The following is a 16,601-nucleotide window of genomic DNA, read 5'->3' on the forward strand; positions in this document are numbered from 1 at the left end:
TGCGTATACGCAATACGTTCCTTTTCTTACAATTTTAAAACAATATCTAACACATTCACCTTTAAGAATCGATAAGGCAAATGAGAATTAAATGCTAGAATAACTCACATGAAAAGAAAGTAAAGTAACATTTTATAGGTTTAAAGTTGAAACTTTCCTAAAAATAAATCCAACACAGTGCGTATAAGCAATAAGTGCTTTTCGCCCCCCTTCCAATTTCCTTACAATATTTACAATAAAAAGGAAAAAGACTTTGATTTGCATGCGGGATCCTTTGAGCTGCCTTCGTTTGGCTAAAGATTTTTGCCCAGAGACACAAAAACATATTGCCTCCATGCGTTTATATGGGAAAATATTGATTTACCTGCTATCAAAGACAGCTGCGACTCGCCTCGCCTCGTATTTGTGTTTGCACTTGGTGCGAGGCAGGACCACAATGCCAGGACCTTAGGTCCCCGCTGCCAGGACACTCTAGCACACACACATAGTGTTTGATTTCGCCTTTATGCTCCAGTTGCCAGCCATAAACGCAATAATCAATACGGATTGTCGGGGCGCAAAGTGCCAGGATGGCAGGTTTCGCAGGATGCCAGGATGCCACAAACGATTCACATTCCCACATCCACATACACACTTACTTCCATTTCCATTCCTGGCCTGCAAGTGTGGCCAACTCAGCCCGAGGGGCTCAACAAGTGCAGCCAGAGCTAAGGCCACATCATTAACATTTGGCGCGGCACTCAATGTCAAGGCAACGTGACTGGCGGTATGCTTATAAAAATGAACACAAGAGCATATCCGCACAGGGAACCTTTGTAGGCCTAAGGTCACGAGGGCTAGACGCACCTCGAGTATTTTATTTACAGCGCCCGGACTTGAATTGTGTTTTTGTACGCGGCTTATTGCGAAAGGACCTTCAGGAAAATGCTACCGAAAGCCATTTGTCGGTTTATTTTGACCTTGAATATTTGTTATTCTTCAAATAACTTCTCCAACTACAAGTCAGCCACATTTTTTTAAGTAAAAGCAAACTGTTATTATTAAATATAGATTTTGACTTGTACTTACTAAAGAAATTTATGATAGAAATTGTTAGAACTTTATATTTATAAATATTTAACATTAATGTTAGAAAATATGAACATTACTTTCGGGTTAAATTAATAAATTGGGCTGTTTTGTAGCTATTGTTGCTTTCTTTATGTACGGATTATATATATATATTACCATCTTGAAATCTAATACCATTAATTACAAGTCAAAATGAAGCTTTGCACTTCCTGTTTTTCATTACGTTTATCTTCTCAAAATATGGAAAGCACAGAAGGCATCACGTGCCTAGAAACAGTAGAACCTTTGACCCAGAACGCTGGGAACATTTTTTAGAGTAAATCTGACAAGCTTTTTCCTTTCCCACGCAGCTCCCAAGGTATTTTTAGAAATGCTAATAATTCACTCGAGAAGTGCGAGCTGCGTGGGGTCGCTTCCATACATTTTCGACTTAATAAGTTGACAGGAGCAGTCAATCAGTGTGGTGGCATTGGGTTTCCAGTACCACCCACGCAAACATACTGCCTTTGCCATCTGAGATTTTCCCTACCCCTCTTTCCCCGTTTTCACTCATTTTCCACACCGCACATCCTGTCGCCGACAGCTCATTTAAAAATCATTGTTAGATCTGGCAAACTGTATCTTTAATTAGCCCAAGGACCTCGGGAACAGATTTCATGGCTTGGCACATGTTAAATGCAAAACGGGTCATAAAATCTACCAACTAATGCGCTCCACAAGTAACACGCATTTTTGGACTGCCAGCCTGTTGCTGGGGAAAAGGATTTTCCGGGGGGGCCAGGAAAAAGGAAGGCGGTTTTTGTGGAATGCGAATGTGGCTCCCTCTGTTTGTGCAAAACGTTACTTTGGGCAAAATTATGCAAATTTGATGTGCGTTTTGTTTGGCAAGAGCACCGCCTGCTGTGCTAGTGTCTGTGTGGGTGGTTTCCGGGTGGTTTCTGGGGGGTTTTTGGGAGGTTTCTGGGTGTTCCTGCGGTGGTTGCACCACATGCCAGGACCTGGACAAACAACTTCCCCGGACAGCAGACAAAGTGCATGGCAAACAGAGCCACTTAAAACACAGAGCGCACACACATGGCCAAAAACAAACGAAACTTGCTCGAAAGAAACCAAACATTTGTGTTCTTAACCATCCTCAAGTTGAGCAGTGAACTAAACTTCTGGTTGAAACTTCAGGTGCAGAACCTTAAATCGATGGCCTCCAGAAAAGTAATTCTCCCTTTTCTGCTCAAGAAAAAAAAGGACTAATCTGATCAAAGCGGCGCAGCTAGCAAAACAACAAAACAATTTCTGCAGCAAATGGAAGAAAAACACGAGAATCCGGCCAAGTTTTTCGGTCCTTTGAATTCGGCTTCGTTTGTTGTGGGTGGCCAGGGAAAATCGGGAAAAGAACAAGTCAGGACCTTGTAACCGGAAACCACTCACACTCGCGCATACACACACACACATACGCTATCAAATAAACTGCTCATTATTATGCAAAGTTTTCACTTTTTCGCTATCTGCGGAAGTGTAAGTTGAGCAACTTCACTGAGGGCAAAAAGGCTGGCTTAAAATAAAGGAAAACTTTCTTAAATTAAGCAATTTGTAGAGGGTAGGCTGATACCATTTTGTAACTAGGGAAATTCCCAGAGCTTTAAGGTTGTGTTAAGAGGTTCCCAAAAGTATGCAACAAATTATTTCGAGACGAGATAAACTTTAAAAGAACATATTCTCTTTACCACAGCATACTTTTAGGCACGTAAATAAAATATTTCAAGATTTTAGTGTTTTATGTGGTGTCCTCCAGTATGTACCTTATAGTTCTTCCAATTCTATTGACCTTTTTGAATTTTGGTTATATTAGGGTTGTCACAGATCTTTCTCCAGTACGCTTTCCTGACTTGTGGAATGTATGATTTTAAAACCCATTTCTCTCTGTGTTTAAGTCCGCTAGGAGCAACAGTCGGTCGGATAACAGAGACCCCGCTCCCTCGATTTAATTGGCCCACTCTACATATGCTCGTAAGGGGAGTGGCTCAAACAGACGTTGGCATATGGCCAGTCAGTCGACCCCAAGCTTTATATTTCGCTAACGTCCTCGTCGTCGTTTCCGTTCATTTTCTGGCTAAGCACACGCCTGGGATTTCGCTGGATGGCTGGCTCATCGACCAACAAAAATGACTGCACATAAAGTGAACTAAAGTCTGTGGCAGAAAAGAAATACGGAATTGAATTTGTCCGGGAATGGGGAGGCCGGAATTTGCCAAAAACGATGCTTAATGCGCCACAAAAATGTTGCTGCGCCATGAAAAATGACTCAAACAAAAAGAAGACGAAGGAAAAAAATGAAACGAGCTAAATTTAAACACATATTTGATTTATGGCCAAGCTCAGCAGCAAAAGTGAAAAGTTTCGAGTTTTGCCGTTTGGCTTTGGCAAATTTAAAGGCCCTGCGATAAGACGAAGGCTTGGTACCAATCAGCATATGCAGGGCCACGCAAACAAACACAAACAAAGGAGCACTCAGACAAACAAACAAATAAAGGAACGTTAGGGTGGTCCTTTGGAATTAAGAGAAAGCTTGGTAAAGGTGTCTAGAAGTATCCAACAATATTATTAAGAAACAAATATTTATTTCTCACTGCATACTTTTAGACACCTTTAGTAACCTTCCTAAAAAAAAACCATGAAAATAAGAAAATTTAGATTCTGTTCTAAGTTTTTCATTAAAATAAATATTAAAAGATCGCGGTAAGGACTTTCAATTTCTAGAAAATCCTTGGCTCACCCTACTGTTACTACAGACTGAGTTTATTTTTTTGCAGCATACTTTTAGACACCTTTAGTATCCTTGCTGAAAAAAACAGAAAATTTATATATTTGGGTTGTGTTCTTATTTATAATAATAATAATTTTTAATTAGTCTAGATAAGGACTATAAATTTCTAGAAAATCCTCTGGATCTGGTCCACCCTGCTGTTAACACACACATGCACAGCCCGCCCCGAGAAGTATGCAAATGTAAGCGCCCGTTAAACATGCCAGAAAAACACGCCTCAAAAACAACTGGCAACAAAACCAGAACGTAATTGCCTCGTTTCATTTTTAATAACTGTCAATCCTTTTGGCTGTTTTTGGGCGCGGCAATTGCCCAACTGGCACAAACCGCCTTGTAATTTGCGTCCTGCACATGAGCTGTGGCAACATCGCGATACAAGGATACCCGCAAAAACCGCAGGACCCGCAGCCACGAAACCAGTAACAACAAAGTGAAAAAATGTCGACTTTGGAGGGAACCCAACAAACAAAAAACCAAACGAAACAACAAAAAAAAAGAAAACGTTAAGCCAACTTGGGATGAGATACTAATACCCTGCGAAGGCAATCAAACTAAATTGAATACATTCCGATAAGAAAGTTATAGTCTCAGATGGCAGATGAACCCAAATTGAGGCGAATATTTATGCAATAATAAGACCCCAAAATTATTTACTACCCGAAACCCAGGATGTCTGCTCACAAGATGGCTTACCCATAAAGGGTATTTTATTGTCAACGAACCGCAAATAGTTTTGCCCCATTTCCTTTTTTACAGCGCTTTTCGGGGGGTTGGAAAAGTTTTGCTTAGCTCGTTTGATAAATGTTTGTGCCAACTTTTCGCCAAACTGTTGCTCGGCTCTCGGTTTCCACATTGCATTGTAGCGATATCGGTGGATGCCAGCCCACAAAAAAAGGGGGAAAGACCAGGCAAAAATAAGGAAAATTTACCTAAAACTTTAGGCAAACAGCTCGCTGCTGATGCTGGCCGTTTGGACCCAAGGTTCCGCTCTAAAACTTTTACATTTCAGTAAAATTACTTTCGATTTTGGGCATTTGGCCATCTCGGGAGGCATTTTTGTTGTTGAACTTTAAGCTCAGCCTGTTGCCCTTCCGATGGGCACATGCATTAATCATCTGGGGTACACAACACGGCCAGTTGGGCCAGTTTGGCCAGTTCAGGCGGTTCAAAGTGTCAGACTCCCCTGTAACCGTGACCCTCGGGTACCAATTACATTAATCAAGGCATAAAGCGTAAGCTGCACTCATAACACGACTCTTAGCTGGCTCAAATATTTCATTAGGCCAGCCCATCCCCAGTCGATCCAGTCCGAACCAAAGCAATACGGCAGTCCACCCATAGGAAAATCCACTCCATTCGACCCATAGAAAGGGCATAAAATGTCAATTTTGCGCAGAACCGAGAGCAAGAAAAGACAAACAATGCGGCAAATTTTGTTTGCCAACGGGGCACATAAAAAAAGTGGTCCTTTTCCTAATTGTATAAAATAATCTACCTTTTTAAGGGATTAGTATACAATTTTTTTAAATCAGTAATACATAATTGAAAATATTAAGAACCACCAAAAAAATTGTTATACATTTTTTTTCTCGAAGTTAATGAAAACTTTAATAATTCAAACTCTACTTTGGAAATATATTAATTAAAATTAATATATACATATAAATAACTTAGGCACATTACAAAAGATGTGAACCGATATGAACTTAAATTTTTAAGCTATTTAAAAATCTTTATAAAATGCTAGAAAAATCTTTTTCGAGTGTGTTTGTACTGGGAGGATTGGCTTGGCGTCAGTAGCCAGTGGAGCTATTATCAGCTGCTTTGAGCGATTACACGTTGGGGAAAAAGACTGGGAAGAGAATGGAAAGGGACTGGGAAGTGAATGGGATGGGAATGGGAAGGGACTGGGAAGGGACTGAGAAGGGATAGAGAAGGGACTGGAAGGAGCTGGTGGGATCTGCTAGGATGGCTCCGGCAGAGTGGGACGCGGGTCAGGGTCGCGTTTAACAAAATGTAAACACAGGGCGGCCAAGTAACGCTTTGCCTTGGTTATCTACCTTCTGTCACTGTCTGCCTGGATATCCTATGTATCCTATATATCCCTGTTCCCTTGTCCTTTGGCCCCGCCTCCTCTTCACTTTTTGTGTGGGCCGGATATTAAGGATAGTCCGCGTTACGGTAATGACAACGCCAACAGCCGGCGGACAACGTGGATACAGAACGAGACTTTAAATGGCGCAAGGAAATTGTAAAATTTGTAGCATTTTGTCACTGTCTCTGTGGCGGCGATTTGGCCAAGTTAAGGCAAGTGGGCTGGGTTACTTTGGATTTTTTAAGCTCACAAGGAGAATTATCTAAATTGGACTGTCAAATAAAGTGATGTTAAGGCGTGGGAGAAAAGTAAGTTATTTTTTGTAACAAGATAATTAAATTTCTTAGGCTTATAGTGGTAAACGAAAAATGTTTATGAGATATGTTAATCATATTCATGTTGGAAAAACTATTAACGTGGTAAAAAACACTATCCCTAACACGAACTTTAATAGAATTAATTTTGTGTTCTGTCAAAAAGTTCGAAATCCTGTTACAGCTACAAGACATGAAAGTAATTTACGTCAAAGCTGACTTTAATTCACTCAAAGTTCACTTTATTTCCCGGGAATAATTCAACATTTTCAGGATTAAAAACGAGCGAAAAAGTGTAATTTATTTCTGCCAGCCAACACTTTTTTCCACCCCGTTCCGTTGGATAGTTGCTTTTTATGGGACCTCAACGAGAAATTGTATTTTCGGGTAACAGTCACGCATCCGCATATGCAAATTACCAGTGAACAAGAGCGGCTCCGAACTGCTTTCCGGTGCCAGAGTTCCAGAACTCTGGGTAAACATTTTAATTGAGAATTCGTCGAGCCGCAGAAAGTAAATAGAGGAGTGTGCGAACGACAAGTGAACGGAGCGATTGCGAATGCATGACAGCATCCTGTGGGTGGGTGAAAAGGAAAAATGTGGGGGTATTTTCCCACCCAAAGCCCTTCTACTCCTTCCACTTAGAACCCTTTCCCAATTTTTTTTACATAAACCTGCACTTTGCACATTTTTGCATGCGTAACAAACGAAAAGGAGGCAACAAAAAAATTGGAAGCCCTCCTGACTTCCGTGATAAGTGGACATGCCAACGAAATTCAATTAATTACGTTCCCCACTGCAAGCAATCCGTATTGTTATGCACAGCAACCAAGTTAGATATATTAAGAATTATCTCCTTTCGTTTATTTAATGATTTAGTATCAATAAATACTTTAAACGATGACTTTAAAAACATAAATTAGTATTTATATCACAATATTCAAAAGGTTATCTTTCGATAAAGGAAACATGTTCCTAAAGGAAACAAATGGTAAATGTTCTTTCTTAAGGTTACGTGAATATTGTGTTATGTATAAATATTAAACAACTATTATTAAAGCTACGGACCTTTCATTATTTAATAGAACCAACAGAACTTTTGTACCATTGCCACCAAGAACTCATTTAGCGAGTAAACATATTAAATCAGATAAGAACCTTGTAAATATCAGCTTTAAAACGATGTATTTTTTGCTCTGCACCAGTTTTTTCTGTACCTACCCAATGGGATGTCCGCATAAAGTCAAATACAACAAATGTGAGCGACTTATTTAAAAATGTAAAATAAATATTTGTGCCTGTGGCCAGCATCATTCACTTTATGCGCTTTATGTCGGTTATTTGTTTACGCGTTTTTTATCTTTGGCCCGGAGTTTTTTTTTTTGGGCCCTCCGCTTGTTTGCGTCCGGAAAACCCGGTCAAAAGCCGTCGACGGGGAAAAATTCGCTCACTTTGCTGCTGCTGCTTTATTAAAAATTGTTGTGCAAATGAAGCGGCAATTTGGTATTTTGCATCTGGCAATCCGGGAGTCGTTCATTATTCAGTGCACACGCGGCGAGTGAGATAAGAGATAAAGCCAACGGGAGTCGGGAATAAAGTTAATTAATTTTTGCTTTTGATTAAAGCGCAACCAGAGTAAGCCAAAGCCAAAGGCAAACACGGCTAAGCAGGGCCCAAAACAAAGGGCTTAATCCTTTTGCGGGGACCACGGGGCGTATGTGTGATGTGTAATGGGCAAAAAGGATATGCCCCGAGCGTGTTCAACATTTTAAACACTTTGACTTTGGAGACGACATTAATGAAAACATTTCGACAGACATGAGGGGGGTGGGGGGAAAGTGGATAAGCGGGAAAATGGGAAAACTGGCCAACGTTCAGTTGTTTAAAATGCCATTAAGTTCACTGGGATGGCCAGCCTGTCAGCATTTGCCTGCTGTCCATTTTCCGGTTTTTCCCCCGCCTTTCCCCTGCTTTTCCACTGCTTTTTCCCTCCGTTTTTGGCCCGCTTTTCCCACATTTTCCGCTGCGAGCTGTCAGCATGCATAACTGTTGCTGTCAGGATTACGGCTTGTCATATTATGTATTATGGAGTCTTTTATTTGCTTTCAATTAAAATGCGTGTGTCACTCGGCTGCGCATATAAATTGCCAACAAAATAAGACGCAAATTTATGCAAACGATCCGAATGAGTTTTCTTTTTTTTTGTTTACATCAGTTTTCCCTAGTATTTGTTGTTATGCGGATAACTTTTCCCCTGTCTTGTTGCTGGCGATTTTGTGTGGAATCTGAAATGAGTTTTGCCGCTCGATTTGCATATCCGCTGAAAACAGGAAAACTAAACAACTTTGTTTACTCCTTTCGAATCCCATAAAAACTTTCGCCCAAAACAGTTGGGAATATCAATAGCAATTGTGATTCTTGTAAAAGCAATCAAAGTAAATTGTTAGACATGGGATTGACTTTTAACAAATGTTTTACTTTTTGGTATATTAGAAATATTTTATTGGCTACTACTAACATTGGCATTTTTTAATTTATTAAAATAATTGCTATTGATTTATCTATATGCAAGTTTTCAAATGAACGCAAGCTGCTAATATTGTAAATTAAATTTCTAATCTAGTTTAGATTCACAAACAAATTACATTACCATTAATAACATTGCATTTAATTACATTTTGTAAATCAATTATAACACTTTCACTTATTCGGCAAAGCCGATAGTAATATATTTTCTGCAATAACAAGTGGATGAAAATTGCCAACAAACTTAATTTAATTCTAAAATTCAGTAGAAAAACCAAAAATAAAATTCAATCTAATCTACGGACTTCTGTAAAATAAACGTTTAATGGATAATTATGTGGCAAGTTCTGAAAGCCAGGAATAAAAATCATTTACCTTGGCTTTAAAACCCAAACTTTGCGTTGCCCACTCAATGGTAAAGTGCGATAAAATGAAGTTTTTGTAATAAAAATCAAGCGGATATTAAGCTAATGCCCCTGACCTTAATGGCTAATATCTTTTCTTTTTTTACGCTTTTGTTCTGTCTGTGCGGGTGGACAAAATGCTTATTACTGATTGATAGGAATCTAAATTAAAATGGCGTAATAAAAGCACTCCGGAGCAGACCTCGAGCAGACGCAAAGGCAGGTGTAAGTGCAGGGGTTTTAGCTTTTGGGAACTGGGCTCTGGGTTCCGGGCTTTGGTCTCGGATCGGCGCAAACTTTGGCAGGGATTAGGGCCAAGAGTAATGACAGTTGGCTGGCCAGAGGGAGGCATTAGCCAATCCCCATTCCAAAGCCAAACTGATTGCCATCGATACGGCAGGCGGGTCACGTTCATAAAGTCTCAATCGAAGGGAATTGCTGGGCCAGGTGGCGGAGACAGCTTTAAGTTGCCCCCATCCTTATCCTGGTCCAGAACTTAAAGCTCAGCACCTAGGAGCCAGGGAAATCCAAGAAGGCCTCGGGCAGATGCTTAACTTAATTATAAATTAATTAGACGAGGGCCAGCTACATCAAAGTATCAATAATTAATCGCCTTGATAATGTTTTCAATTTCTTGCTTCATTAAGTTGTTTTATTTCGCAGCCCGTAAGGTGTTGGGCCTCCGTCTTTTCTCTAAGCCCCCGAGGGCTAAGACATAAGCCTGGTTAATACATTTGGAATTAGTTGGAGTGGTGGCTCCCAACAAGAATCAATAGCTCTGGGGTAATGGTGTTTTACAATGTTTAAGCCCTGGCTTTTGGATTCCATTTCTGGATAAGGAAAAAACTTCTGAAGGATATACAAAGTTTGCCATTACAAGCCAAGGCTTAATCAAAAACATTAAACACTCAGGAGTTAATCAGTTCCTTTACCTTTACCTATAATTAATAATATGAAATATTACTAGTTCCACTTTAAAGAACGACTTGGCAATTTGAGGCTGCCAAATTTTCACCATTAAAATTTCAGCTCTAAAAATCCTTTTCTATTTTATGAAAAGAACTCAGGAATTGTCAGCCGATATCCTTGCACATGTGAATGAGCAGTGAGCACAGACGGAAATAAAACTGAAACCGGATGTGCGCCTGATGGCCAGACCGGAAATTAAACTATTTGCTAGCCAGCCGCGCGAGTCCTTTCATAACAACCAGTTTTAACACACACTGATTTAACTCACCTGCTGGTCCAAGCAATTTTTTTGTTTTTGATTGAAAGTAAGTGTAATATTTTTCAGCGGAAAATGTATATATTTTCGGGTAGCGTGCGTTAAGCGCTGTTTCAAATTTATTCGTCACTTATTTTGGCTTTTGTTTGGCCAGCAACACGGCCACGCACACAGACACGCACAGGGACACACGCACACACACCGCCACACTCGCGCACACGCACACCTTGGCCGGGAGAAGTTAGAAAAGCTATATGGGTTCTATTGGGCCTGGGTTCCTGGTTCCCAAGTGGAAGTTCCTGGCCACAGGATATGTCAGCCTCCGCGTTTGGTGTCCTGCTCGCGAGACGGCTCAACTCGAACTGTGACGAGGCTGGCCGTTCTGGTCCTTCGAGCCGAAGTCCTTGCCTTGCCTCTCTCTCTGTCTGTATCGCTCTCCCTCTCTGTCGCACTCGGGCCTTTTCAGTATACACCCCTCCCTGTCGCTCACTGGAAGTGCTGCCACCAGCTGGCCCAGCATTAAAAAGTAATATCAATTTCCACCTTGCCAAGTCGCACACGAAAGCAACAGCTAAGCGATTTCCCTGGATGCGGATGCAGGCACATGCCCCGCCCCCCACGCCCACGCACTTGCCACAAGGTGCGCGCTCTCTATCCACTCGGCTCGTCCAAAACCGCCGATTCAGCTGACGATGCCGATTTTCGGTCTACACGAGCGCACAATGGTGCCCGAGTGGAGACTTTTCATAATTGTTGCATGCCCAGAGCCATGATGCTGATGCGCTGCCATCATGATGTCGATAGAGATGGAGATGGTGGGACAGCGAGATGGTTATCAGGACAATTCGGGGTTCTAGAGATTTTGGGGAAAAACATATGGATATGCCAAAATATTTATAAAATTGGTTTCAATAGATAGGATTATTATAGGATTATCATTATTATAAAAAGTAAGTTCTGATTTATCAGGATATTTCGGCGCTTTTGGCTTAAAATTATAGGAATATACCAATATATTACAATATTATAAGGATTAATTTCTGGTTAATCGGGATATTTCGGGTTTTTTAGGGTTAAAATTATTCGGATATACAAAAAAATTAAAAAATTATATCATTATTATAAATAGTAAATTCTGGATCATTAAAGTTGTTAGTGATTTTATGTTTATAATATTGAAAAATTAAATTTTTTTGAAGAAAAACAAATAATAAGAAAAAGCTTTTATGCGGATTTGTAGTAAAATGCTCGAAGGTTTTGTAAAAAAATTAAAGTGTTAAGTAGAAAAATTTTTAAAATATTGTTAAGCATTTTCAAAAATTAAAGCTCATAAAATATCCAAAATTAGGTGTATTTTTGAGTGCTCGATAACAGAATTAATTGCGTTATTTTGGAAACTTGAAGTTGACTCTGTCTGAATACAAACTAAGCCAGTCACCCATACTCGCACACAGGCGTTTGGAAAAGCGCAACAGGACCAAAATAATTGCGCGTTAAACATGTGCCAAGCAACAGCCGAACAACACAGAGAGAGGGATAGAGAGAGCAGCCAAGAAAGGACAAAGCCTTTCACCGCGAGAGAGGGCGACATTGAAAGCCGAGCGGAGCCGAGGCCCAGAGAGTCCTGCTGGAAATGTTCAACTGGTTGCGTTTCGCAAGCAACAGGATACGCTGGAAGGCAGGAGAACATCGCCGAGGACGAAAACATCGCACGCACACCAGCACCAGCAGACACACACACACACTCGCAACTCGTAACTCGCAGGACCTGCAGCAGCAGAAAAAAACAGCAAAACAACAGAAGCACAAGGAGCCGAAGGATCCCAAGGAGCAGGAGCAGCAGGACGGCCAACCACAGGCATAGAAGAAGTCGCGTGCTTTAAGCTTGAATACCAAAACAATTTGAGCGCACAATAAAATTCAATGGGTCCCCAAGAAAAGTGGAAAAGGGCCAGGGAGGAGCTGCGAAAAAAAGCTGAGGAGGCAGCTAAAGGAAAATGTGCCAATGCGCGGTGGAAAAAGGGAAAATAAGGGGCGTTGCGTGTGAAAGGAGCAGCGCCTGTTGAAGGACGCACGGCATTAGAATGCTGCAAACGGAAGCGCACACGGATGGACTTGGAAAAATCCCTATAGGCGTCAGAAAAAATAGTTTAGAAAATATAGGATTTTTAAAGAAAACCGCTTTTTATAAAGCACTATTCCTAAATTACTAATATTACTTAATTACACTATTTACAATTACCCATGAGCTAAAATTAATATATCAGAAATATATATCAGATTTCTTTATTCAAAACTACTTAGAAACTTACCAAAAAAAAATATTTAGTTATGAAATATTGAGTTATCATTATGGGAGGAAGTTAGCCCTTTTAAAGTAACACTTATTTTTAACCTTTTAGTATTAATAGGAAGTTCTACCATAAGAAATTGTTAATCTACTTATAATACGAGTTTAACTTTAAGTTTTTAACTTACCTGTTTCATGGCTTAAGCCTAAGCCTTCTTCCTTGAATTTTTCCCCAACTCCGATTCCATTTATTTTGCGAGTGTAGCCAATGTTTACCTGTTAGCCAGCCAGTCATCGGGGGATGTTTGGTTTGGACCTGTTCGAGAGACCCCTCCCCAGCGAAGTCGGGATGTGGATGTTGACTGGCGATTTCGCAGGCCTCCGAAAAGGTATGCAGCGTCTGTCGATTAAGATGCCAGGGTCTGGGCCTGGGTATCCTGGCCATGGTATTGTTGGGGGGCTTAGTCCGGGACCTGGCTGCCAGCTTATCAATTTGTATGCCTGCAGATATTTATTTATGAATATCCTTTGGACCCGCGCCGCTGCTCGAAATGCCGAAATGCTGAAATGGTGAAATGCCGCGTAATCCTGACGCACACCTTTTGCCTTTGGCCAAGGGTCCTTCGGCAGGTCCTGCGTGCGTCCATTTTTCTCGGCTCTCCTTTATGTGCCACCATCTCCGCCTTCGTCTCCCTTTTTTTTATGGGGCACGGCCTTCCGTCGTCTCCTTAATTTTATTTTTATTGCAGATTGATTTTTTCAGATTAAGTTTTCCGTTTTACAGGCGACGTTATTTTGACTGAGGAACGCTGGGGCAGTAAAATATCCGCTTCAATTAGCGCTGCACAACACTGGGGAGAACCAAAAACAAAAAACATAAAGCAAACAAAATGCCCCGTTTTACCCTCCGTTTGCTCGTCACACACAGAAAGTAAAAGTAAAACATTTTCATGCAAATGCTTTTGTTTAACCATGGAATATCCCCGACATTTGCACACATTCTCGGCGAAATTCAAGCGCGTGTGAGAGTCTTGCGGCAAAAGTTTTCGCTCCGCACGCCCGCTGCCAGGAGCAAACAAAATCAAACCGAGCGCAGTAAAGCAAACCAATATTGACCCACGGTCAGGCGGTCGGACAGGTCAGGGGTTAGGGGTCAGGGTTAGGGAGTGTGGACCGATGAAAAAACCAGATGGACCGCCATGCCCGAGGTTCCTGACTCCCGCAGTCACCAATAAAAGGGGATGCTCCATTCTGTTGCCTACTTTTTGGGGCTATTTGGGGGTTTACGACTTTCATTCTCACAATTAAATTTGTTATTTGGTATCCCAACGATTTTTAAATTGTAATATATCGTACTGTCAATAAATAAATATTTTATATTACATTTTAAGGTATCCTTAATATTTATTTTAAAATCTATTAAAATCTTAAAGGTTTTTTAAATTTTACTATATCGACTTATCAGTTAATAAACATTTTATATTCCAAGTCATGGTCCCCTCAATATTCAAATCAAAACCCTTAAGATTCTTCTACGAATGTGCCCTAGAATACTGATAGCTCCTTTCGTTAAAACCCTTTTACTCCCACAAGAAATATATATGACTACGGTGGAATAAAGTCCCACGTAAAACACCCAAGTCTCAGTGGGAGAATTTATGAGCCAACATCTGCTTTGCGCTAGAAAAAACCCAGCTAATTGCCTGCCATTAGATTGGCTTAAAAATCTATTTTGCGATGGCCAACTGCAAGTGCAACTGTCATTGAGTTGGATGACCAGCTGGCAGTTTATCCCTGACGGTTATGTCAACTAAATGCGTAAGCTTATTTTGCATTCGCCATGACACTCAATTAATGGCGACGGGGCAGTCAGGATGGAGGAGTGCCAAAGGACCAAGGACAGCAGTCCGAGGACCGAGGACCAGGCATAATCCTTGCCCACTTTCAATGGCTACAACTTAATTATGTGGAAGCCCTAAGAAAGACAGCCGAGCACTTGACGCTAATGCTGGGGCCACTTGAATCTCAAATCCTCGCTCGCCAACAACCAAGATGGCTGAATTAAGAGGAACCAAATACAGGATGTCATTAGCTTGGGTTCACTGAGTCTCTAATACTCTTCCACAACTAAATTCATTAATTTGTCATTTTTTTAAAAAATTAAATAAAAGAAGTTAAATATTCACATTTATCAAAAATCATCTACTTATTTTTTAAAAAGCTTTTAAAAATCTTCTCATATTAAAATATAATATTAAATAATATTAGTTTTTTGCTATTCTACATCTTATAACTTATATAATATTATAAAGTCACTAAAAATCCTTTAAACGAAGTGTAAGCTAACCAGCTTCCCAAAATGGATATGTCTCCATTTCTGTAATGCCTGTCAAAATTCCCTGATAGTCCCAAAGGACCCTCTATAAGGGCATCAGAAAAGGACTAAGAAAACACAACTTAAGTGCTTCATTACGATTTTAATTTGGCATTTTACCTGCCCGAACACCCCCGCCCTTCGGGCCAACTTCGTCGCCAACTTGGTCTTCTTAATTAGAACAATTTGCGAGGACGACAAGTGGTCTTAGCATAAACTTGAGTAAATGACGCAAAAATCGCGAAAGCCAGCCATTGTTGTCCTGGCAATTTTGTGTAAATGTTCAATGCAAATAGTTTGCCAGACAGATTTTCTGCTAGGCCGTCTTTTTGCCTATTTACAGCGCGAAGTTAATTGAATTTTCACACCAAAGCCGGCAAGAACAATGGCTCAAAACGCTTTATTTGACAAAGTAATTAACTCTGAATAATGTGCCGGGAAATTGCTGTCGAGTGGGTCATAATTTGCGAGGCGCTGCAAATTCCTTTTGTTAATCAAACGGCGAAAAGAATCGTGTGCCTTCGCGTGGCCCAATCAAATGATATCGATCAGTGGGAAAGCGAAAGCTGGCAGGAAAGTGAAAAGTTCACACCAGCAAGCAACAGTTTGACTTATGGGCTGGGTGGATAGATACAGGGGGGACTGTCCTTTGGCAGGGGTAAGTGGAAATGGCCCTGAAGGATGATGACCAACTTGTTGCTCGGCCATGTCAAAAGGCAAAAGCCAAGGAGAAGTACGCACATTGCGTGGCTCCCTTGGGGCTTCGGCTAGAACAGTTTAGGAAACCTCTATAGGGCGGTGATCAAGGGATTTGGCCATAAGTATATAAAGAGAGGGGAACGCTATTTATGGGTTTACTTTTTAAAAAATATACCTTGGACTGGGTAAAAAGCTCGAATGATTTTATAGGTCAAATTGCGAAGACAACGAAATAAATGTTTTGCTTTTATTTGACTAAGAGAAGCAGTTAGTTAAGAATAAATTTCATAAAATTTTAAATTTATGAAATATTTAGTAGTGTTTGTCATTATAAAAATCACCTTTATAAGTTTTTATTCAACTAAGCACATACATTGGTTAAAAACTAAAAGATATTTTAAGTCTCGCAGATAACTAGAACCTTAAGCATAGAACTAGCAACCTTGACCAACTAAGTTTCTTACTGTAACACCGAGCCTTTTGCCTTTCCGCTATTAAAATCTATTTTTGTTTTAGCTAAATTCCAAATTCGCAGAAATAAATCTCAATTTTCTAGACTGGCCATCGGAGGACGCCTTATTTGTAGCGCAGCTCAAACACAATTAGGCGAGCGTGGAAAAACCAGCACAGGGCTCCTTCGACAAGGACCAAGAACCAAGAACCAAGAACCAAGAACGAAGGACCAAGGACCTCAGGACTATGATGATGGGGGCGTGGCGAAACTTTTCGCTTTGGTAAGCAACTGACGCCATTTTAATAACGCAAATTACAGTCAGCGTTGT

At 40.6% G+C, this 16,601-nt stretch overlaps 1 protein-coding gene across 5 annotated transcripts in view; it reads right to left on the reverse strand.

Annotated features, from left to right (window-relative positions):
* Positions 1-10,808, reverse strand: part of Fife (regulating synaptic membrane exocytosis protein fife) — a 67,580-nt gene extending 56,772 nt beyond the window's left edge. For all 5 annotated transcript variants that reach the window (XM_036816410.3, XM_036816409.3, XM_036816408.3 and 2 more), the window contains exon 1: positions 10,469-10,808. The gene's annotated coding sequence lies outside the window, so the exon portion shown is untranslated. The remainder of the gene's footprint in view (positions 1-10,468) is intronic.
* Positions 10,809-16,601: the final 5,793 nt, after the last annotated feature.

The sequence above is a fragment of the Drosophila suzukii genome, chromosome 3 (genome assembly GCF_043229965.1).
Source record: "Drosophila suzukii chromosome 3, CBGP_Dsuzu_IsoJpt1.0, whole genome shotgun sequence".
Lineage (NCBI taxonomy): Eukaryota > Metazoa > Arthropoda > Insecta > Diptera > Drosophilidae > Drosophila > Drosophila suzukii.